General features: G+C 43.7%; 1 long non-coding RNA gene across 2 annotated transcripts in view; it reads left to right on the forward strand.

Moving 5' to 3' along the window:
* The first annotated feature begins 283 nt into the window (after nucleotides 1–283).
* Nucleotides 284–24,463, forward strand: part of LOC115093191 — a 62,492-nt gene continuing 38,312 nt past the window's right edge. The window contains exons 1-2 of one of the 2 annotated variants that reach the window (XR_003857207.1): nucleotides 284–419; nucleotides 1,894–2,005. This is a non-coding gene — a long non-coding RNA (uncharacterized LOC115093191). Of the gene's footprint in view, nucleotides 420–707; nucleotides 1,071–1,893; nucleotides 2,006–24,463 lie in introns of those variants that run through there. The other variant, XR_003857206.1, reaches the window with a different exon arrangement.

Here is a 24,463-nt window from a genome sequence, read left to right on the forward strand (position 1 = left end):
TCAATTGCCTGGGCAGTGTAGCATAAAATGTTGGGGTCTCTCTATTCTAAAAGGCCATCAACTTAATTACAATAAGTATGAATTGTGCAGGGAAAATGAATGCTAGGGTTAACTGATGCCTTCAAAGGGAAATCACATGGATACAATTTCAGAATAAAATAAGGCTTCCCCTCCCCCAAGAAGGAATTGACACTGTTCATAACATTTATAATAGTCTGAAATTTCCAACCCTGGGTGATCCTCTATCACAAATTGTTTCTTTATGTTGTTATTATTATTTTTTTTTTAATATGACATTCACTTTCTAATGACATGGAAACCTAGCGACAAAGAGGTTCCAGTCTTAATCTTACAATGCCCAGTAAAACGATCATTTTCCAGTTAGGCTGAGCGTGATTTCCCCCCTGTGATTGTACAAGGTATCTTTTACGCCGTGGCGTCGCCTCTGTTCTGTATCCACTTACAAAAACATGTCATCTTAGTTCAAGGGTACCGCTGATTAATATCTTAATCTCATCAGCAGGTCCTCACTAATCATTAGAGCGTCCTGGAAGAGCCCTTGGTTGCCAGCGAACCTGAGAACGTTTCTTTCGGGGCTCGGTTGCGGGGGGGGGGAAACTTCGCAGGTCACTCTGTGCAACCTGCTCAGAGGCTTGCGGATAGCAACAGCTGGGGGGAAGCCGACGCCCTCCAGGGTCCCGCGTCCCACGTTCCACACGCGGAAGAGACGGAACTCGGAGCGAAGCCGGCAGGGACCTTCCGGGACGGGAGAGCCAAGGCTCTGCCCGAGTGCTCTTTAAGCAAGAGTGCCTGTTAAAGGGCTTCTACTGCAGCACCTTTTTGTAATCGCCTTTTCCAATATTGGAAACAAGTGGAATAGCTGAGAATAATATTAATTAAAAAAAATAAAATAAGATGGCATTTAAAAAAGGCAAGAGCTTGCAAGGCTCTTAAAAGACAGTTGTGCCCAAATTGTTCATGTTTGAACATAGATCCACTAGACTCATAAATCGAAACAGCTGTCTTCAAGTCTTTTAGCAGAGTTATTTTTTTTTAAACTTAGCAGTTTAGTAAGTATGTTTTTTCCTAAAAGCAGAATTTGTTTTCTCTCTCTCTCGTTGAACGCCCCCGCTTGGCTGAGGCTTCACTGCGCTGATTTCAGCGGACAGGGGTGCTGGTCTCCTGAAGTCAAGGCTGCATTGGTGGCAATATAATTTTCACAGTTATAAATTGCATTCTTTCTGCTTCTTCTACAAATTAGAAGCAGAGATTTAGACTTAACAGTTCAGATGGGTTCAAAGACTTGCCTGCCCGGAAAATCTATTCAAGAGCACATGCTAGTGGCAGCAGCTGAGTACGACACCTTCACAAACGCCATGATTCAGGCCATTTACAAACACTGTCGCTGATGCCTCTTCCATTCAAGAGAAGTTACAGCAGACATAAAATACCCTTCTTGGCGGCTCTAGCCCGTGTACCAGATAATTTTTTTTCAGTGAATAGTGTAAACAGCATGTGATTAAAGTGTTTTCTGAAGCCGCCCATTGTTAAATATCTCACAGACGCTGCACCTTCAAATTTACAACAGAGTAATTAAGTTCAGTTAATTGGACACTTATACTGTACAGTAATTTAATTAGAGGGAAAGCCAAGTATGTGCAGGAAATCAGCCACATAATGGATGTGCAGCTGTCCTTTCAGGTGAAAAGCAGCAATATGGAGATTTTCCTTTGTAAAAAGTTGAAGTATTGCACATCTGTATATGTGAACTTAATTTGAGCAGCTGAGAAGGGAGGCCAGGGGGCTGACTGCTACTATTTTTTTTTATTATTATTATTATTTTAAAATGAAACAGAAAGCAAATGAAAGTTTGCTCATTTTTCTTTCATTTAGTTTTCAGAACCAAATGAAATGAAAGCGCACCCCTAACATGCAATTCAGGAATCTAGCAGCTGTGCGGCTGCTGGGGTAAACTGGATTCTCTGCCAGCTTTTAATGGATCAATGTAAGTATCATCCATAAATACTGTGCATGAGTTACCGAGACCACAAAATGCTAACATCTCTTATGGGACCTGAAGAAAAAGCCTATGTAATTTCAGACGCTCATGTATCATATTTTTAGACAATTATTGCGCTGATCCAGTAAAGGGTTTCGGAATCTGCCAAGAATCCTGTGACTGGAATGTGCAGTCATTTTCTGTATCGTTGTTGAATGTTTTGGGGTAAATAATCAGACTGCCCGTGTTAGTGGGTACTTTTTACTTACATGGTTTGCACCAATAGTGCGTGGATAGTTTTCCTAGGGACGTGCAAGAGGAAAAAATTTTGTTTGAGTTCATTTTTTTTTTCTGTTTGTTTAATGTTCATTTCAGTTTGCCAAATCAAAGCAAACATTACATTTGAAAAAGAAAATAAAAGTGAATCAACATGGGGCTAGGCCTTCTCACCTCAGCCTATCCAGACCTGGGCTTCCTCGACTCCCCCCACCCCTCTGAGAGTAAGCTGGGACCTCCTTGATCCCCTCTGTTTCCCCTACCCACAAATAAGCTGGGCCTCCCTATGCCTCTCTGCCCCCTCTCCCCCACAAATAAGCTAGGATCAAGGCCTACCTGACTACCACTTAACCCTTCTGTGGCCCATCTTATTTGCAGGGGGTAAAGTTAGGTAGCAGCAGAGTGGGCCCTGAGCAGGCCCCCCCCCCCCCTTTTTTTTTTTTTTTTTAAAGTAGTAAACTGAAAATGTGAACATTTTTGGATATTTTCAGGTAAGTCTAACCCCTAAATTGGGTTTGTGGCACTAGAATCTTATCACTGACAGAGTTCGTGTTTGGGGAGTCCACCTGAACTCTTCTTGGTTAAGTGTAAATGCTTTGATGGTATGAAGTGATTTCATTGAAACACGACTAGATGGCATCATGTCTGGTAAAATTACACAATGCATGAGACTGAGGAGTGGAGGTAGAATTTGATGATGTCTCTCCTTTGAGAGGACGGGGAAGAAGATCCCCTAGAGGAAGAAGTCATAGGGTATATAATTCTGAGTTTGGTGGGAGGAGGAGTTGGTGAGGTTTTCAGGAGCTCACCTGTGGGGGAGGTTCCTGGAGTCCTTCTCCCCAAGGAGATGGCTCTTCAGGGGCTTTCCCCCTTTAAAGGGAAAGGCCCGAGGCTGAAGTGATTTATCTCCCCATGGAGTGATAATCAGGTGACTTACCTAGAGTCTTGGCAGAAGGAGTGATCAAGGATCCCACCATTCGTGGAAGACCAGAAGGTGAAGAGGATGTGAAAGGGTGGAGGTGGGGAATCCCTGCTCAGGTCTCGAGGTGTGTTTCAGCGATGGTCTGGGAAGTTGAGCGAAGAAGAATGTATCATCTTAACTTGGCATTGGTATTGTGGGACTTGTTGGAATTCAAGGTAAGAGCGATATGTTGTGGGAATAATTCCTGGCATAATAATAAATGGGATAGTGAATGGGGAACATATATGCTCTGCTGAGCTGCAAGAACTAATTGTAATACTAAAGTTGGACACTAAGTTGTTATTTAAGTTGATGCCGCTATAGACTGAAATGGAAGCCTATGAACTCCTGGGCTAATCAGTGTTTTTTAATCTTAGTCTCATTGACTATTGGTAACTCTAGATACTAAATATTGTTAGTTTGGATATCTAATGGGGAAGAAGGCAAAGGGGTTCATAGAGAGAGGAACTAACTGGTTTGCTTCCCCTGTCCAGGTGGTGGAAGAAACTATCTCCCTTGCCAATGGGCTCGGGTAATCTACACCATCTGCTCGACCCATCTTGAACTGAATCCATCCAAGAAACTAGTGCCGTGTTCTCAAGCCAGCACTAGACTGTCTCACACTTTATTAGCCCTGCCCGGAGGGCTGCATCTATTTTCAATTTGTTCCTTTCGGAATGAACCAAAAAAAGATTTTTCATTACAAAAAAATAATGTATTTGAAACTAATGCATATCCCTAAGTTTTCACGTAAAACAACATAATCAATTTTGAATAATCAAAATCCACACATGTTGTTCAAACTCCTGCCCTCTTCCCACCTTATTTATGTATTGAAAAAAAAATTGTAGCCCACTGATCCTCAAATCTCAGTGGGTAGCAATACAACATTCGCAATAAGCAGTAATAAAACATGAAATAATCAAATTCACATTAAAAAACCAAACAATAATAACAAACCATGACAGCCCAATAACTTCTTGCATTCCTGATCTGAGTTACCTTAGTCAGACTCCAAAAATCCCTGGAAACTCAATTCTCACCATCTATGAACAAGCTAAATGCAGACAAAAATAGAAACGCCTCTAATATTTGTCCTAAAGTGAAGATAATCAAATTCCAACTTTAAGAATTCAGGAATACCTCCACACAATGACAGTAACTTTAAAACCGGCATGCGGGGGCACAAGTGCCTGCATGTGTCAGCCAGTGCCTAGGGACATGGCTATTTTATAACTTTAGTCCTGGGGGAATTCTGCACTACTGCAGAGCGCAGAATTCCCCTCCTGTGCAGAATTTCAATTTTCTGCGTAGAAAATTCGTGTGCCGCAAGCAGAGCCCATCTCGCTTACGGTGAAGAAGGAAGCAACAGGCCCCCAGCATGCTGCATCGTGTCAAAGACTGTGCAGGTCCTGGCGGCCACGAGCAGAGCCCATCCCACTCAAGGCGAAGATGGAGCAGCGAGTTTTTGTGTGGAGGTTGTTTGTGTGAAAGGCTGTGTGTGTGTGTGGGGGGGGGGGTGGGGGGGGGGGTGGGCGTGTGTGTGCCAAAGTCTGTGAAGAGATTGTGAAGGAGAGTGTATATGTGTGAGAGATTGGGAGCTGATGTGCTTGAACAAAGGATTGTGCCTATGTGAGGGAGTGAGGATGCATGTTTGTGAGAGAGGGGTCCTGTGTGAAGGGATGTGTGTGCGTGTATGTGTGTGAGAGAGGGGGAAGGAGCCAGTGTGTGCATGTGTGTATGTGAGAGAGAGGGAACCAGTGTGCAGAAGTGCGGCCTCGGAGGGAACTTTCCATCGGCCACCACCCCCCCCACACACCTTCCCCTACCTGTCCTGCCCCCCAGCCCCCCAAAAAATACCCACTACCTTTATCCCAGAAGTTACGCCTGCTGGCCAAGTGCCAGCGCGCGATCCCCAGACCAAGCGGCCGAAAGGAGGCCTCTGACCACGCCCCCAGACCGCCCATTTTTTTCAAGCCCCGGGACTTGTGTGCGCCACCCCCCCCCATGCATGGGGGGGGGTGTTACGCGCCCGGCGCGCGTAACACCCCCACCCCCCCCATGCATAGGCTTTTAAAATCTGCCCCATACAGTAAATGCGCATGTAATAAAATAACCTGCCTGCACGCACGTGTGCACCAAATTTTAAGGGGGTACATGGGTGCGCAAATGTTGCTTCTACTGCATAAATCAGGAGATTTTAATAGAGGCGCGTGCCCACATCATTCCCAGTTTTATCAGTGCATACCCAGTTGACTTAGCTAAGAGAGAAGTCCTCCAACACCCCCCCCCCCCCCCGCCCCCCGGGTTCGGTAGCCTTCACGCCTCCCTGTTAGCCCTGACTCTTAAAACCCCACAGATCTGCCTATTTTTTATTTTTTTAACTTACATGTCATCCATAGCAGAAGTAAAGTTACACAGCAGGGGGTCTTGGTGCATGCCAGATTGCATAAATATTTATGCTCACATCTCCAGTTCATACCCCACCCCTTTTTGAAAACTTCCGAGATGTGTGCACTGTGGGAGATTATGGTCACATCTCACTGGCTTTTAAAATCTGCTTGGCGGGCATGAACCCGACTTATTTGTGCACCCCTTAATTAATGTGCGCGTCGGGCTTTTAAAATTCGCCTTAAAGTGGGGGAAAGTACATGCACTGTAGAACAACCTGCATATTTTGACTCACATTGTGGGTGGGCAGTCATTAAAGCCTCCATTTTCCAAGCTTAAAGCAATATTTTATCCACAGAAAAGCCTTTGTCTATTGCCCTCTGCATGATCAATTTTGTTTTTGCTATATGGAGAGATGTAGTGCGGGGTTAAATAATTTTGAGAAAAGAAGGAGAGCCTCATCAAGAGCAACAGATCCATGATATGAAACTGCCAGCACATCACCGATTTGTATATGAATCAACCAGTATGATATTTCCCTATGACTCTTCCAATGTGCTTGATGTTCTTTATGCTGCCCATTATACAGCTAGCAACTTCTCAGGGTAAAATTCCCTGCTGAAAACTGCCCTCCCACCCACTACAGGCACTTTTACCCATATCAAAAAAAGGGGCAGGGAAGTAAAGTGTCCACGGGGGTTTCATTTTGAAAAGCAGTTGCAGGTACACAAATACTAAGTACCTGCTGTCTGAATTTTCAAAGGGAAATCCTGCAGGACTACAAGTCTCACATTTCATTTAAAAATGGTTACCATAAGGCCTGCAGGATTGTGTCCTATGTTTTACAGGATTGCTCTTTGGAGAGGATGGTGGAGAAGGGAAGAAGTGATCATGACTGATAAGTTTAATTTATTAAAATCTCAGGAGGATTCCCTTTGGGTCTGAACCCAACACTTTTTTAAGCACCTAGCAATTTCTCTGATCTCTAAAGTACTCATAGTGATCTCTAAAGTACTCATAGTGACTCATAGTATTAAAGGCAGTCTTCCACTCAGGTCCTTGCTTAGTATGGATGAGATTGTATGCTCCTCTGAGATCCAACTTTGTGAAGACAGTAATAATGGGAGACTTCAATGATCTCAGTACCAATTGGGTAAATATCTCATCAGGACATGCAAGGGAAGTAAAGTTTCTAGATACCATAAATGACTGCTTTATTTAGCAGCTGATCCTGGAACTGATGAGTGGGGGAGCAATTTTAGATCCAGTCCTCAGCAGAATGTAGTATCCAATACAAAACTAACAATTGTGGAGCTGCTTAGTAATAGTGATTATAATGCAGCCACATTTGGCATAATCACTGAAAGGAGGACATTAAGTTAAACAACTGCAGAAGTATTTAATTTTAAGAATGAAGACTATGATGAAATGATGAAATTAGAAAAAAATAAAAGGAGTGGTTACAAAGGTTAGAAGTTTGCATGAGGCATGGACATTTTTGGAGGCCCAGATAAAATGTATTCCATGCATTGAAAAAGACAGAAAACAAAGAGAAGGATTAATGGAGAAATGTAAATAGTGCATGCCCCAGGGATCTATACTAGGAACAATGTTGTTTAATGTATTCATAAATGATCTGGAAAAGGGAGGAATAAGTGAGGAGATCAAATTAGCAGTTGATAAGATGTGATTCTGATTTGGTAAAAACATGTGTATTGTGAGAAGGTGCAGAAGATCTTGTGAGACTATGGGGCTGGATCTCTAAATATCAGATGACATTTAATACAGGTAAGTACAAAGTGATGCACATAGGAAAAAATCCTATGGGGATAATTTTCAAAAGGATTTGCACATATAAACCTTGGTCTTAAGTATGTAAATGGCCTTTTGAATATTGTCCAGGGAGTTGTGCACATAAAAGTGCATTGGTTGAGTGACTACCTCTGAATATCAGAGCTAGCTGCATAAGTTATGCATCTAACTCTGGCTGGCCCCCAAATTATGCGGCTAAATTCTAGCCACATAACTTGTTATGCGGCTTCAGATATCACCGCGTGCCCTTTCAGTTATCCATCTAAATGGCTTCTGAATATCGACTTCCATAATATCAATCCATGCTGTGACCACACCTTGGGGTAGATTTTAAAAGTACGCCCGCATGTACTTTTGTTCACGCGACCGGCGCAAACAAGAGTACGCCGGATTTTAATAGATACACACATAGCTGCGCGTATCTTTTAAAATCTGGGATCGGCGCACGCGCAAGGCTGCGCGAAATCGGCAGCTTGCACGAGCCTCGCCTCGCAGCCTGCCTCTGTTCCCTCTGAGGCCACTCCAAAATCAGAGCGGCCTAGGAGGGAATTTTCCTTCCACCCCCCCCGCACCTTCCGCTCCCTTCCCCTACCTAACACGCCCCCCCAGGAAAGCCCCGGGGCTTCCAGGGGCTTTCCTGGGGGGCTTGAGCACACCGCCGAGCCTATTCAACATAGGTTCGGCGCACACAGGGGGAGCTTGGGGCAGGTTTTCGGGGGGTACACGCGTACCCCTTTGAAAATCTGCCCCTTTGTGTATTGTGTGCAATTTTAGTCATCCTAGCTCAAAAAAGATAAAAGTGGGATAGAGAACAGCAATAAAAATGATAAAGGAAATAAAACTGTTCCATTATTAAGAAACTTTAGGGGTCTTCAGCTTGGAGAAGAGATGACTGAGAAGGGATATGATAGAGGTTTATAAAATCATGAGGCGTAGAATAGGTTAATAGGGGACAGAAATGTTCTCTTTCAAATAGTACTATGACTAGGGTACCCGCCATAAAACTAACAGCAAATTTAAAACATATCGCAGAAAGTATTTTTTTCACTCAGTTACTCCTGGGGGAATTCTGCGCTACTGCGGAGCACAGAATTCCCCCCCCCCCCCCCCGGCATACTGCGAACAGAGTGCGTCCCGCGGCACACGGGGGACGTGCTCTGTTTGCGGCGAAGATGAAGGCCCGGTGCACTGTTCGCGGCGAAAAGAGAAGGCCCCTGTGTGCCGTGAACCAATTGTGCTCCGCTCAAGGCGAAAATGGAAGGCCCCCATGTGCCATGAATGGCACATGGGGGCCTTCATCTTCACCGCAAACAGAGTGTGTCCCGCTGCACGCAGGGGCGTTCCCTTTTCACTGCGAACGGCGCACCGGGCCTTCATCTTCACCACGAATGGAGCACATCCCGCAGCATGCCGGTGAAGAGAATGTGTGTCGGGGAGGGGAGGGTGAGAGAGCAGGAGGGTGTGAGAGAGAGCATGGGGGGGGGGGGATGCCGGTGAGAGAGTGTGTGTGAGAGAGGGGAGGAAGACAGAGAGCATAGTTGGTAAGAGAGGGATAGGGAGGGTGAGAGAGAGCAGGAGGGTGTGAGAGAGAGTATGGGAGGTAAGAGAGGGTGGGTGGGGGGGGATGCTTGAGTGTGGGTTTCAGAGAGAGGGAGCCTATATGAGGGGAGGGGGTTGCCAGTGAGAGAGAATGTGTGTGTGTGTGTGAGAGAGAGGAGAGGGGGTGTGGGGGAGGGTGAGAGACAGCTTGGTTGGTAAGAGGGAGAGTGAGGGGGGGGGATGCTTGAGTGTGGGTTTCAGAGAGGGAGCCTATATGAGGAGAGGGGTGTGGGAGAGGGTGAGAGATAGCTTGGTTGGTAAGAGGGGGAGTGGGGGGATGCTTGAGTGTGGGTTTCAGAGAGGGAGCCTATATGAGGGGAGGGGTGTGGGGGAGAGGAAGGTGACAGAGAGCAGGAGGATGTGAGAGAGAGCATGGAAGGTAAGAGGGGGGGGATGCTTGAGTGTGGGTTTCAGAGAGAGGGAGCCTATTTGAGGAGATTGTGAAGGAGTGTGTGTGTGTGAGAGATTAGGAGCTAGTGTGTATGAAAAAGGGATTGTGTATATGTGAGGGTGCTAGCCTGTGTGAAGGGTCTGTGTATGTGTGAGACAGAGCCTGTGTGAAGGGCTGCATGAGAGAGAGACATAGGTAGCCTGTGTGAGGATGTATGTGTGAAAGAGAAAGGAAGATTGTGTGGGTGTGTGTGCAAGAGAGTATGATAGGGGTGTGCATTCGTTCCCTACGAATTGGGAATCTGCAACGTATAGGGCCTTATTCGTTGTATTCGTGGGGAAGCGAAACATCACTATTCCCCACGAATACAACGAATCTTTGCCGAATTATTCGGCCGCCTAGGAGCCAATTTAAACAACCCCCCCCCCCCCCCCCAAGACTTACCAAAACTACCTAGTGGTCCAGCAGGGGGTCTGGGAGCCATCCCCTGCACTCACACCCTCGGCTGCCGGTTTCAAAATGGCACCGATAGCCTTTGACCTACTATGTCACAGGGGCTACCGGTGCCATTGGTCAGCCCCTGTCACATGGCCATCGGCGCCATCTTGTGCTCCTACCATGTGATAGGGCTGACCAATGGCACCAGTAGCCCCTGTGACATAATGGCCCCTGTGACAAAATGGCGCCATTTTGATTACTGGCAGCCGACGGCCCGAGTGCTCCCGGACCCACGCTGGACCACCAGGGACTTTTGGCAAGTCTTGGGGGACCCTCCTGACCCCCACAAGACTTGCCAAAAGTCCAATGGGGGTCCGGGAGCGACCTCCTGCACTCCGACCGTCGGTTGCCAGTATTCAAAATGGCACCGATAGCCTTTGCAGTCACTATGTCACAGGGGAAACGAATGTGACAGGGGCTACTGGTGCAGGTGTAAAAATATATATATAGACAGTATATATAGACAGTATACATAGACAGTACAACACTTTTACATCCAAAAAGGGTTGGGACCATTCCAGAAGCTGGATATTTCCTGATTTTGGAAGTGATAAAAAAAAATAACAGAATCATTTTCAGATAACAGGCATTTTTATGGATAACAGAATGGGACGGTTTCTTGAGTATTTTTTGTTAACTGGTAGTAAAAGGGATAGAAGGAACAAACACTAAGCCCTAGATTCATCATTCTGCTATATTTATAACGATGAGTCGTGAAAAAAAAGGGGTGAGGAGGGGCGATAGTGGGCAGCCGGCCGCATCGCGGAAGTAGGGTTTCACCCGCCCCAGTGCAGCCGCTTTGCACATTATCGCCCCATAGCACCATGGGAAAAGGTGGTGTTATTTCCCGCGGTGCTACTGGCGATAATGTGGAAAACATTATCACCGGCAACGCTGGCGGGCCGTATCCCCGCCCAGATCCTGCTCACACTCCTCCCCTTCCCCTAATTAGCATGGCATCGCAGAATAAAAAATGACCCTTTTAATTAGGTAGGTCATGACCTGAGAATGTACTGTGCTCGTGAGGGAGGGTTTCCCTCATGACACTTTGACCCTGTGCATGTGCAGATGGGGAAGGACAGAGAGCAGAATATTTAGCCAGTATAGTTAAGCACTGGTTACTCTGTGTTTTACATCGCTGGGATTTTAGGCTTCCTTTATAGTTTTACATTTTGATTTTATATTAATTTTTAAGTAATTATTTGATGTATTTTATTATTTGACTATTAATATTTATTATGTTTATCATGCTGTAGTGTTTGAAATGTAAACCGTTGTGATGGTACTACTTAACGGTATAGGAAAGCTGTTAAATAAATAAATTACATCGACGGATGGGGGGTTGCATTTATGACACCCTTTCATACTCTTTGTGAAAAATCCTGCATCGCGTTCTGGCATTGGCACATATTGGTTAGAAAATAACCATGCATAACTACATGCCCAGCTCGCTGATAGCCCCTTGGGCACTTTTATGCTCAGCGTAGGTATTCCGAACTGTTTCTAAACTGCGCCTGCCGTTATAAACAGCAACAAATATTATTTCAGCTGACAAAATAGAACTTTCAAACTCAAGGGATGCTAAATGGATTTAGCAGATTTTTTTTTTTTCCTATACAAATCCTTCAGTTGGTTTGTGCTCAAGTAATGCGTATTATTGCCCCACGATGACTTTAAAAGGAGATAATGCATCTCAGGCGCTGATTTCCGTTTTCTGGCAACAACGTTTTGCTGTACAAGCTGCTCGGGCTGAGTGAGCTGCTGACTGACTGTACATCCCAAAGCAAGCAGATTTAATCTGCCTCAGCCGGAAGAAAAACCAGCGGTCAGTATTCTCATCTGTCAACTGCATTCCTTGACGACAAACCAATCTGGCCCTCATAAGGCAGTAATAAAGCAGTGTAAGCCAGAAAAAGGAGGAATCTCCGAGAGGGCAAACTGACCATAAAAATAACAAGGGAAGAGCAACTGAAATCATTTTCCCAGCTCTTTATGAGGGCAGTTTTCAAAAGCATTTACCTGGGTTAAATGGCCTGGCCGGAGATTGCCCTCCACGTGGCTGCGAGTACACGTGGAGTCCGAGGCACATGTGCATTTTTAGCTGCAGAGAAAAAGAGGTGTTCCCATGGTCATGTTTAAGACAGGAGAGAAAAACAGCACAAGTACATTAGATTTTCAAATGGATGTGCGCTATTTCGCCACCCCCCCTTCCCAGTCCACCGCTGGGACAAATAGCAGACGCAAAGTACATGAATGCTTTTAGTGCATATAAGGAGGATAGCTTTCAAACGCGCACAGTGGCATATATGCACATGCATAGATCTGCTTGCAGCCATATAAGTATTTTATAACTTGTGCATATGTAGGCTTACACGTGAATACATGCATGCATTGAAGCCACGTATTTCAATGCATAGAACGTGCTTACTTTTCCTACCTGTTTTAAAAATGCACGTGCATATATTTTACACATGAAAATTAACTAGGATTTACTCACGTAAATCCCAGTTTCTAAGCCAATTTTAAAAACATGCGCGCACAAATGAAACTAACCAGTTAATCAGTTAGTCCATCAATTCATCCAGTCCTTCTCAAGGTTTTTGAGACCTTCCTGGTTCTTCAGCCTGAACTCCCAGTTCACCCAGATCTCCCATCCAGTCAGAATACTCCACAATAAAGACGTTTAATATCACTTCCACCAGATAATTAGCAGGTGAAAAAATACATGAATACATTTGCAAAAGTTCACGTCTTTTAAAACAGCAACTCACACAAGTAAGTGTTGCCTCCCCCCCCCCCAGAATTCCCCTAGACCACCCCTTTTTTACGTGCTTATATGTGTGCGCAAAAGTGAAAATACACGTGTATTTTTTTTTACTTGTATAAAATGCAGAATCCGTGAGTGGATGCTACTTACACATGGTTGTGCCAACTTTTTCACGTGTAATGTTTAGAAAATTCATCCCACTTTGTACTTGCTAATTTTCAAAAGGAAACGAGAGATGGCTTCCCTTTGAAAATTTGAATTAAATTCATGTGTTAAAAGTGCTCGTGCAGTTTGAAACTAAGCAAGCCATTTGAAAATTGCCTTCTGTTGTAATGAACTGAGATTTTGAAATTGTGCACTAGGAGGGTAATTTTTATCAAAACTCACTTATGGTAAAAGTGCCCGCAGACTTTAGCCTGAGTCTTCAAAGTTTATTTGTGTATTTAATATTCCACGTTTTGACACATCAAAGCGGATTGCATTTAGGCACTGTAAATATTTCCCTATCACAATCTTCCAAATTAGGGAGTAACTAGTTTGTGGCAGGTGAAAAACACTTAAACTAGTATACTGAAACAATCGATCATTCGTTTTAAGTTGCCATCATATGTAAATAACATTTTATATTAAACATTTAAAATATTATCCTTTATTTTTTATTAAGCACAAATTTTTTTTGAGGGAGGAAAAGACCTCAGTACTGGTAAAGAATCTGATTTTGCAGAATCTAAGCAACCAGTTGTTACAATCACGGGTCTTGCAACCTCTCTCTTATTTTTTAACTGATTTTTCTTGAAAAATTCCTTCACTTTACATTAATCTTCTATAGTTTTTAATCAAATGATAATGCCACTCTCTGTGTCTGTCTTTTTGAGCTGATGATTTCTTCTTCTACCAATCTCAATCGAGCGGCAATTTCACTTGAGTTTGAAAGACGTTTTTTTAACCGTTTAAACTGGAGACTTCAGGTCTTAACAGCATCCATTATTTAGCTGTGATAGCCAACATGTAAGTGCTCTATGAGCAGAGACATCAACATCTTCGTTGCATTCTTTATTCCTATATATGACCCGACATATGAATAAATCAATTCTGCACTTATCTTTTAACTTGCAATATGGTAGTGTTTCTGTTCTTCTTTAGCAAGGAAATGCCTCGTGAAACGATGTTTCCTCAGCCGCCAACGTTGTCAACGTTTCGCTAGCGCTGCATCAGGGCAGGTTTGTTATGTTTTCAACCTTCTGTCTCTCATGGTCGGGCTTAATTAAATATTTCCCTATCCCCAGAGGGCTTTCAATCTGGACTTATAAGCATAAATCTGCTTTGAAAATTCATGGATTCTCCTGGTACACAAGTATACACATAGACACACAAAGTTTCACCTGCTTTCTGCATACTCTCTAAAATCAAAAGTAAGATGTATAAATGCGTTCCCCACCCCCAACTCTTCCCAGTGCAGGTAAAAAAGTAGGTGTGAAATGAGGTTTCATACAATCTTTAACACAGACAAACCCCTTGATTGTCCATATGCCACGTGCATAAACCGTTATATGCGCATAAGTTGCTTTGAAAATCAGGACCTATGGTTTAGTGGTAAGTTTATTGCTGCAGACTCATAACACAACTACACCAGCATTTAAGATTAGCTGCTTTAATCTCAAAACTCTCGACACAGGAAATGTTAGAGTAAAATAGGTTTAACAGTATCAGCCTGTTTTCTGATTATTAGTGACATGGCTCTTCAGGGCATCTGTTTTCCTAGATGGTTGAGATCTCTTGGTCATTGCCTCATGTTTCCCTTAAGTTGGAGGATGACTAGGCAACTGGGCTGCATGCATTGCTCCTGCATATTGCATTACATTTCTGCCATTGTTCTTTTGTATTTTAATCCTATCTGTGCAATGCTGTACCGTTCACTCCTTTTCCAAACCCTCTATTTCTTTAGATTTCCTGATATGAACTGACTTGAAAATATCTCTACTCACATCCTCCTCTAGAGACAGAATATTTATAGTTTACTTTATGAAGATAACTAAGCCAGGAGCATTTCTGCTCCATGTAATGGAAAATAAATGATAAGACTGAACCCGCATGACTAGGGATTTCAGGCAGGATCTTGACAAATCTGTCAATCATGATCCTTTCAAATAGATATGTGTACATGACATCATACTGCATTATACAGCACCAAGGGTTGTTTAGCCAATCAAATTGCTGTATTAACTGGCACACCCTCTACCTGTATATCCCACCAGTGTCAGTGCATAGTTGAAAAGTAGATGGGTCATTCCATTGTTGAACAAGGGTGAACTTGTCCTTGGGTTTTTTATTTTGTTTTTTTTAATATCTTTATTGACATATTTACAACAAATGAAAATAAAACAAATTGATTTAAGAATGCTAACAGAAGGAAAATAACCTCAAAGAAAAAGATATAGCTCATAATAATCAGCTCTTTCATCATCTAGCCCACATCACATAAGGGAGGTATCCAATAAGAAAGTAATACTGCAATATTCCAAGAAGAAAAAACAGAGAGAAAAGAGCTCAAACTTGAATACTTTTAAATTAAGCTATTTATTTATTTTATTTTATTTATTTATTTCTTTTATATACCGACATTCGATCGAAATATCACATCGGTTTACAGGGAACTGAGAGATAGGGCGGCGGCGTCCGCCCTATTTTACATTGTAACAAGGAAGTATGTAACTACATTACTATGTAACTATATCACATTATAACACTAACAGCATAACAAGGTAGATTATAACTATAACTATGTTACATAATGGAATCAATATTTACAAAAACATGGTGATCATTCAGCTATGACTTAACTGACAGGAGGGATGAAAGGTAGGGGCTGTGGGGTGAGGGGGGTGGGATGCATGTGGGGGGGTACGTTGTAGGTGGGTTAAGTGTCTGGTGGGAAGGCTTTTGTGAACAGCCATGTTTTGAGGTGTTTTTTGAAGACTTGTGATGAGGGTTCATTTCTGAGCTGGGGAGGGAGGGAGTTCCACAGGGAGGGACCTGCTATGGATATGGCTCGTTTGCGGGTGGCGTTGAGGTGTGCGGCTTTGTGATTGGGGATGGACAGGAGTCCTGTGTTGGAGGATCTGAGGTTTCTTTGTGTGGGGTATGGTTGTATTGAGGTGTTTAGCCAGTTCATTTCATTGTTATTTATTTTTTTGTGTATGAGGGTGAGGGTTTTATATTGGATTCTTTGTTTGATGGGGAGCCAGTGGAGTTCTTTGAGAGTGTGTGTGATGTGTGAGGATTTTCTGTTGTTAGTGATGATTCTGGCAGTGGCGTTTTGTAGAACTTGGAGGGGTTTGAGGTGGATTTCAGGTAGGCCAAGAAGGAGTGAGTTGCAGTAGTCGAGCCTTGAGAAAATAATTGATTGAAGGACTGTTCGGAAATCGTGTGCTTGGAGCAGGGGTTTGAGTTTTTTCAGAGTTTGTAGTCTAAAGAACCCATCCTTAATTATATTAGAGATGTGGCGTTTGAGGTTGAGTTGATTGTCGATGGTTACGCCTAGGTTTCTTGTGGCTGGTGTGAGTGTGATTCCTGGGATGTTTGGGTTCCCTGGGATGTTTGAGCTTCCTGAGTAGTTTGGGGTGGTGATGTTGTTTGAGCTTCCTGAGTAGTTTGGGGTGGTGATGTTGAGGGGAGATGAGGGATGGTCATCGTGGAAGTGGAGGATTTCTGTTTTGGTTTGGTTGAGGCATAGGGAAAGTTGAGATAGCAGGTGGGATAACTTTGAGCTGAGTTTGCTCCATCTTTCCATGGTGTGTTCAATGGACTTGTTTATGGGGAGTAGGATTTGTATGTCGTCTGCATAGACGAAGTAGATGAGGTTTGCGCCTGAGAGGTATTTGCAGAGGGGGAGGAGGTAGATGTTGAAGAGGGTTGAAGAAAGGGAAGATCCTTGGGGGACGCCATGTGTGAATGGTACTTGGGCAGATTGAGATGTGTTTGTCTTGACGATGTAAGATCTGTTTGAGAGGTAGGACTTGAACCATTTGATTGTAGTGTCTCGCAGGCCAATTTCGTTCAGTCTGGTGAGGAGGGTTCTGTGGTTGATGGTGTCAAAGGCGGCTGATATATCAAGCAGTATCAGGAGGAATGATTGGCCTTTGTCGCGTGCTCTGAGGATGGTATCGGTGAGAGAGAGGAGTAGGGTTTCAGTGCTGAAGAATTTTCTGAAACCATGTTGAGCTGGGTGGAGAACATTATGTGTATCCAGGTGATCTGTGAGTTGGTTGTTGACTGTCTTTTCGATGATTTTTGCTAAGAAAGGGAGGTTGGAGACTGGTCTGTAGTTTGCTGGGTCAGTTTTGTCGAGTTGGGGTTTTTTGATGATAGGTTTGATAATGGCGTTCTTGAGTTTGTCTGGGAAGATTCCTTGCTCGAGGGACAGGTTGATGATGTGGGTTATTGGTTTGACAATGATCTCTCTGATTAGTTTTAGGGTTTTGATGGGGATAGGGTCAAGTGGGTGGGGTGCGGGGTTGGTTTTTTTGATGATGGGTTCAATTTCTGTAGGTGCGACAGGGGTGAAATGTGACCATGTGTGGACGTGAGGGAGGATATCAGTTGAGTCAGTGTGGGTTTGTGGAATCTTAGCTATGATGTTGTCGACTTTGTCTTTGAAGAATTGCGCTAGATTTTCACTGGAGATGTTGCTGGTGTTTGGGGCTGCGTGGTTCTGGGTAGGGTTTGTTAGGTCTTTGACGTAGGCGAAGAGGTTCCTTGGGTTGAATTGAAAATCATGAATTCTAGTTGTGTAGAAATTGCGCTTTGCTGTGTTGAGGGCGGTTGTATAGTTGTGAAGAAGCGTTCTGTATTTGTCCTTTAGGTTTGGGGTAGGGGTTCGTCTCCACTGCTTTTCGGTTTGTCTCAGTGATCGCTTGGAGGTTTTCAATTCTGGGGTGTACCAAGGATATTTCTGTTTTGTTGATGATTTGATATCTTTTCTTATCATGGGACATAAAGTATTGGCTATGTCTGTATTGATGGAGATCCAGGAATTTGTGGCAGAGTTGGCATCATCGAGGGTGATTGTTTTTAGGGCTTCAGGTAGCAGTTCAGCTAGTTCTTCACTGGAGCATGGTTTGGTGAATTCTATGAAGCGGTTGTCAGTTTTTGGTGGGGTAGATTGGAGCTGAATCTTGGCTTGGATGAGACTGTGGTCGGACCAGGGGGTGGGGGTTGTGGTAGGAGGTCCTGTTGCGGAGATTTTGTTGTTTATGAAAATTAGGTCCAGGGTGTGGCCAGATTTTTGTGTAGGGGTATTGATGATTTGGGTGAAGCCCATAGCGGACATGGTGGATAGGAGTAGTTCACTTGTGGGAGATAGTGGGTTGGTGTCAATATGGAGATTGAAGTCTCCTAGTATGATGGCAGGCTCTTGGAAATTGATGTGAGTGGTGATGGATTCAATCAGGGGGGATAGGTTGTGCTGTAGGCATCCCGGGGGGGCGTAGAGGAGAAGTATTTGGAGGTTTTTGGATTTGAATAGGTTGGTCTCTAATGGTGTTGGTAGGTTTAGGGAGTGGGAGTGAAATTTGTGTTTTTTGTGTGCTAGGAATAAAAGTCCGCCTCCTTTTCTTTTGCATCTGGGTATGGAGAATATATTGTATGTTTTCCTGGGTAGTTGGTTGAGTAGGACTGTGTCTGTGTGCTTCAGCCAGGATTCTGTTATACAGAATATGTCTGGTAGGGAGTCTGTGAGCAGGTCGTGGATGATTGGGATTTTTTTGGTGATCGACTGTGCGTTGATGAGGTAGAGAATGATGATTGTGAGTGTAGTATGGGGTATGTTGGGATTGATGTGGATTTTGGTGAGGCGCCTGTTGATGGGTGGGGTGTTAGGGGAGTGGTGGCGGTTGTGGCGGTGGGGTAGTTTGGGAATGTATTGCGTTATAGCCATTGTGTGAGGATGTCGTGCCTGTTTTCGCTGTGCTCGGGCTCTGGTGGTTCTGGAGTCGATTGTGTCGAGCTGGGTTTTGGTCAGCGGTGGTGGGCTGCTCCCTGGAGGGGTGGAGATTGTAGTTCTGAGATGTGTCCAGCCGGTTTTTCAGAGAAAGCTGGATGGCTCAGGCAGTGTTTGGACGTTGAGCCTGTTAGCTCTGTGTGTGGTTTAGTAGTGTAACAACAATGCTGAGTACAAAATGCACATTCCAAACTAGATAGTGAATACAGAGGATAATATCTTGCACATAATGAGTATCTAGCTGTGAATGAATATCTCAGGTTGTGAATGAGTATCTCAGGCTCAAGGTGTATAGGACGGATGAGCTTGAGTGAGCAATTGACTGAGTTACAATAAGGAGGTACTATCATATTACTGCAGCTAAGCTAGAGGGAAAGACAAGATATCATTTACCAGTTTTATCACCAGAAAAGTTTCCAAATGCAGTGTAAATGTATGCGAGTCTTTTAAAATAGCAAACTTGCACATGTAAGTGTTGGCCCCCCCCCTAGAAAGTGGCTCATTTGGCGCCTAAATTTTAATCATGAACGCTAACGGATTACTTATGATGGAATATCAGATTGGGAAAGAAAATGTTGATTAACCCCTGGCACAGAGCCAACTTCAAAACATGAACTCATGTCTGGACACCATTTTACCGGGGCATTTTACCGGGGCATGGATCTTCACTAACTTTAAAGATATTAGTGCTGAAAAAGCTATATTTTAATTGCAAAAAACAATTAAACAAATTCAAAAAAATAAGACCTGATCTATGATTATTTATAAGGCTAAGAAAGAACTGGAGTATTGATAGAGCCTATTATGAGGTCTTTAATGTCATAGGTGGAGACAGAAATTAAATCTAACGAACGTGTATACACTTAGGGGTAAATTTTCAAAGGGTTACGCGCGTAACCCTTTAAAAACCCTCCTGCGCGCACCTAGCATATTTTGCATAGGCTCGGCAGCATGCGCAAGCCCCAGGATGCACGTATGTCCCGGGGCTTTGAAAAAGGGACGAGAAGGGGGCGGGGCTGTGGGCGTGGTGCCGGTCCGGAGGTGGGAGTAACTCCTGAAACAAAGGTAAGGGGGGGGATTTAGGTAGGGGCTAGGGGGTGGGTTAGATAGGGAAAGGGAGGGGAAGGTGGGGGGCAGTGGAAGGAAAGCTCCCTCCGAGGCCACTCCGATTTCAGAGCGACCTTGGAGGGAACGGGGAAAGCCATCGGGGCTCCCCTAGGGCTCAGCGCTCGCAAGGTGCACAAGTGTGCACCTTGCAAGCGCCGACCCCGGATTTTATAACATGCGCGCGTGCACTTCTTTAAAAATCTATCCCATAGAGCTCTTGTTTGTTGCTACTAATTCCCCTTGGTATTTGATATCACTGTTTTGCGAGTGTGTATATTTAGTCACATAACAACCTAACTTTCAAATTCAATACAAGGTGGCACCTTGCGCTTGAAAATCAGCTTGTTGCATGCAAGCTTCAAAGTATGCTCGTAACTTCACCCCATTGAAAATGTATCCCAGTACTCTGCACCAAATAGCTAAAATTGTTTGGTTTACCACATGATTGTATCAAACACTGTTTTTATTAACTCACAAAAGAAAGCTTATTTCCTGACAAACACCCTCCCACTCCCACGTCCTGTCTTCCAATCTAGTTAGAAATTACTGTTAACAAGCACTACCTTTTTTGTATCCTGTCTAGATGGTATGAATTAATTTTGGGGCTAAAATACATTGCATTTAACAGCAGGGCTGTTAAATACAATGAGACGACAGGATCCAGGAAAATTCTTTTATGTCAAGAAACATTTAGGAAGTCGCCTTTTGATTTATTTAAGAACTATATCATGGAAAGACTGTTCAGACTGTTATGTTCAGAAACTCTGTTTAATGTAACGCCTTAACCGCGACAGTTTTGTTCTATGGAAACCGACCTGATTTGATATTCGTATCGAGAATGTCGGTATATAAAAATCCTAAATAAATAAATAAGACTGAAGGTTCCCTCTGAGGAAGTTCCGTCTGTTGCCAAAGTGCATTTTCTTCCAACGGGGAAGGACTCTTCAAATTTAGTTTCAAAGAGAGGCCAGGGTTTTGACAGAGTTTAGTATTGACCCGACTGGCTTCTTTGGAAGAGGCAGGTAAAGCAGAAGTGGCGAATAGAGGAACGCTCTCGGTCTCCTTGGTTTTCTCACAGGATCGAGATTAGATTATGAGATTATTTCTACGCAATGGGCAAATTTTATATTATGGTCAGAAGGTCTGGATTTGTCGGAACATTGCTAGAACAACTCAGGAGCATCGGGAAAAGCTTCTTCTTATGCGCTAAGAGGCTTTGGCCCTTGGAGCTCAACTTATTGTTCGTTGTCCATGTAAATGTATCCTGTGAATGCAAAATATTAGGTATGTTTTCTCAGAACCATCTTAGATTACATTTTTTCCTGAATTCTAAGAAGTTTGATCATGGTTAATGTTGGCTTAACATGAAGGCTATCATTCTAATAATAATAACCCGGGCACTTCTTAGTTTACCAATAAGCCCTGGGTTAGTGCAGTGTCAGTTAGCTAGCGTAGGATGGATGAAGGGAGGAACAATTCAAATGCAGCCCCTCCTTCTGCAAGGGGTCTAGAATGGCTTGAAATTGTATATAACTGCACCCTTGCTACAGCTTGGGAGGCAGTCCTTTGAGTTGTGAACAGTGTTCAGAGGTAGAGAGGAGCTTAGATTTTGTTGTTTTACAGGCCCAGCCAGTATTAGCCAATGCAATTTGCTATTTTTAACAGCCTGGAAGGGCTTTTGACCATCCTAAGGACCGTGGCCATCTGGGAGCTCCACTTTACCTTAATCCAAGAAGAGTGGGTGACTCCTTTGCCCTTATATGAGTGAGTCCTGCACAGATTGAGAAAAAACCTATAAAGAATATATTTATGGTGCTGAGAACCAATATTGCGCTATTTTTCAGCTATTTGCAACCGTAAACATGTATTTGGACAGTAACCCAGTGGCTCCTTTGACTTTTTGGCACACAGAGTATCAGAATTTCCCTAACCCAGGGGATTCCAGAGGGAGGGTTAAGTCATCCTTGGACTGGGAACCCGAGAGGTCTCCTTTCATCCCCAAGTCTATTGAACCGAAACCCTGGGAAGGAAGGGAAGTGGAGAGCTACCCTGGGTTCCTGCCCCAAAGAACTTGTACATTCTTTTGCAGCCTCATTGGATGAGGGTTACACTAATATATGTGAATGCCGTTTGTCTCTAGATTTTCCTTTTTCCTAACTCTACGCTCAGCACTTTCTTTGGTTCTTCCTTTATTTATTTTACAAATAAGAGACACTAGGCTTTTCTCTTTTTTTAAATAGTATTTTGGAGTTTTCTTTTTATTGGATGGCGGTGTTCCTCGATTTCTGTAACAAGTGATGAATTAGGAAACACGTAGATGGATCGGTGTAAAACAGGTTTTTATTGAAGTTTGCCCGACTCTGGCCGAGTTTCGCTCGAAGAGCTGCCTCAGGGGCTTACAAGCCGCTCAGATTGGCTTGAATCATCGCAGAGTTGGCGATTAACGCAATCAGAGAGGATAGCACAGCAAATTCCTCTAAAATATTGTTCAACTCAGGTCCAAATGAACGCTCAGCACGAATGAAGGTGAAATGAATGCTCAGCACGAATAATCGCCAAAGGACCTTTCTCTGATTGCGTTAATAGCCAACTCTGCGATGATTCGAGCCAATCTGAGCGGCTTGTAAGCCCCTGAGGCAGCTCTTTGAGCGAAACTCGGCCAGAGTCGGGCAAGCTTCAATAAAAACCTGTTTTACACCGATCCATCTACGTGTTTCCTTGCTGTCAGCCACCTTGGATCGACTACCGGTTTGTTTTCTTGGACCACAAGTGATGAATTATACAATTTTCATTAAAAATAAAGTTTAAAAAAAGAAACATATAGGAAGGCAATCTAAGCATATACAGTGTTTAAGAAAAGGTTACTCTGACCTAAGAATCCTTATAATATACTGTGCTGTATAGAAAGATGTCCCGCTGCACGGCTCCCAATTCAACCCCACCTGTTCTTCTTAGCAGGGCTGTTACTGGGGTTGAGCAAGAGGGGCAGCTGCCCAGGGCAGAAGAGAGGGGAGAGAGTGACACAGGAGTGGGGATCAGAAGAGGGTAGGGAGAGAAGAAGGGGGTGGGAGATCAGGATGAGAGCACTGGGACACAAATTTATTTCTTTTATTTATTTAAATTCACTTATTTCCCGCGCTCTCCAAGGTCTGGGGCGGGTTACGTAGGAACATGCACAGTTAAAATGACAAGGACAGGAAAACACAATAACAGTCATGAGCCCTGACTGATATGTCACAGTTCTTTAGCACTCTTCATCTGGAAAAGCTGCACTGGACAGGGTTGTTTTTTGAAAGCCATTCTGAATTGTTTTGGATCTTTTATTCTGATTAGCCGAAAGGGAAGGGAGTTCCAAATTATAAGGCCAGTTATGGAGAAGGCCCATTCCCTAGCAGTAATCAGGTGCATTATTCGTAGTAACATAGTAAAGATAGCAGAAAAAAAAAAACCCCAAATTGTCCATCCAGTCTGTCCAGCAAGTTTCTTATAATGGTAATCGCTGCTCCATGCAGGTTACCCTTATGTTTCTGGTAAGGGTAGTAAAGGAATGTCTAAGAGGTTCTGGCTGGCGCAACGTAGGGCATGTGTTGGCGTACCTAGACCTAAAGTTGATGATATCCAGGACAAGTTGACATTTGTATTATTGTCATAAATTTTGTATTGAATTCACCAATGTAATGGTAAACAGTGTAAGGTATATAAGACTGGGGTTATATGTTCACAGATTGAGGTTCCAGTGAGTATACGAGCGGTGGCATGCTGAATTATTTGGAGTGGCCTTGGGGAGGCCAATGTATAATGAGTTACAATAATCAAAGCTGGTCAGTAAATATGTTTGCCTGCCTTGCCTGCCCTGGTCACACAAATGCCGAGTTATGCTCTGTTTCGCAGAACCAGTTTTGCACATCATTGACCCAAAAATGCAGCTTAAATATGTTTGCAATGCCTTTTTTATTTTCAGTTGAAAAATAAAGCCTGAAATTCCAATAGCTTCCACAACTACCATCAAACCCCATTCCTCACTTAACCAGGAAACTGATTCTAATTTGGCATCGCAGGGTGCTGCTGAAATATGATTGACTCAACAGCAATTCTACTCCCAAGTAGAAGGATTTTGCATCTGTTCTCACTTAACAGGATTCTGAAATGATGGCCGGCATTATTTCTTGGGGATGGAGGGTGCAACCTTGCAGCGTTTCGGGTTTCACCAGCAGACAGTGCGTATTTTAATAATTTATCCTTTCAGAAGAGCACACTGTACCTTGAAGTAGAGCCTGAAAGGCTTTACCCCCATGGGGAACGCAGCTGCAACAAAAGAACACTGAAACCCATTTGGCTAATTAAGATCATGCTGGCGTTCTCACTGGCCACGTTCCATAGAGCAAAAAGCAAGGTTCCTTGCAGCTACCAGATTATACCAAACTACAACCATGGCTGTAACCGTGCAGACATTGTGGGCCTGACAGTCAGTAGAAGAGCCTACGTGCGCAGGCAACTGCAATGTGTTTCTCCTAGGGAAAATTGTTTTTAGCAAATGGAAAATAACTCCTATAGAATTGCCTTGCAGGTATCATTCGAATGCAACCCTGTCATATACAACAATTCCAAATCCCAAGCCATGAAAAGCATTTAATCCCAAATCTATCTAAAAATCAACTGCGTAT

This window comes from Rhinatrema bivittatum, chromosome 6 (assembly GCF_901001135.1).
Source record: "Rhinatrema bivittatum chromosome 6, aRhiBiv1.1, whole genome shotgun sequence".
Taxonomy (NCBI): Eukaryota; Metazoa; Chordata; class Amphibia; order Gymnophiona; family Rhinatrematidae; genus Rhinatrema; species Rhinatrema bivittatum.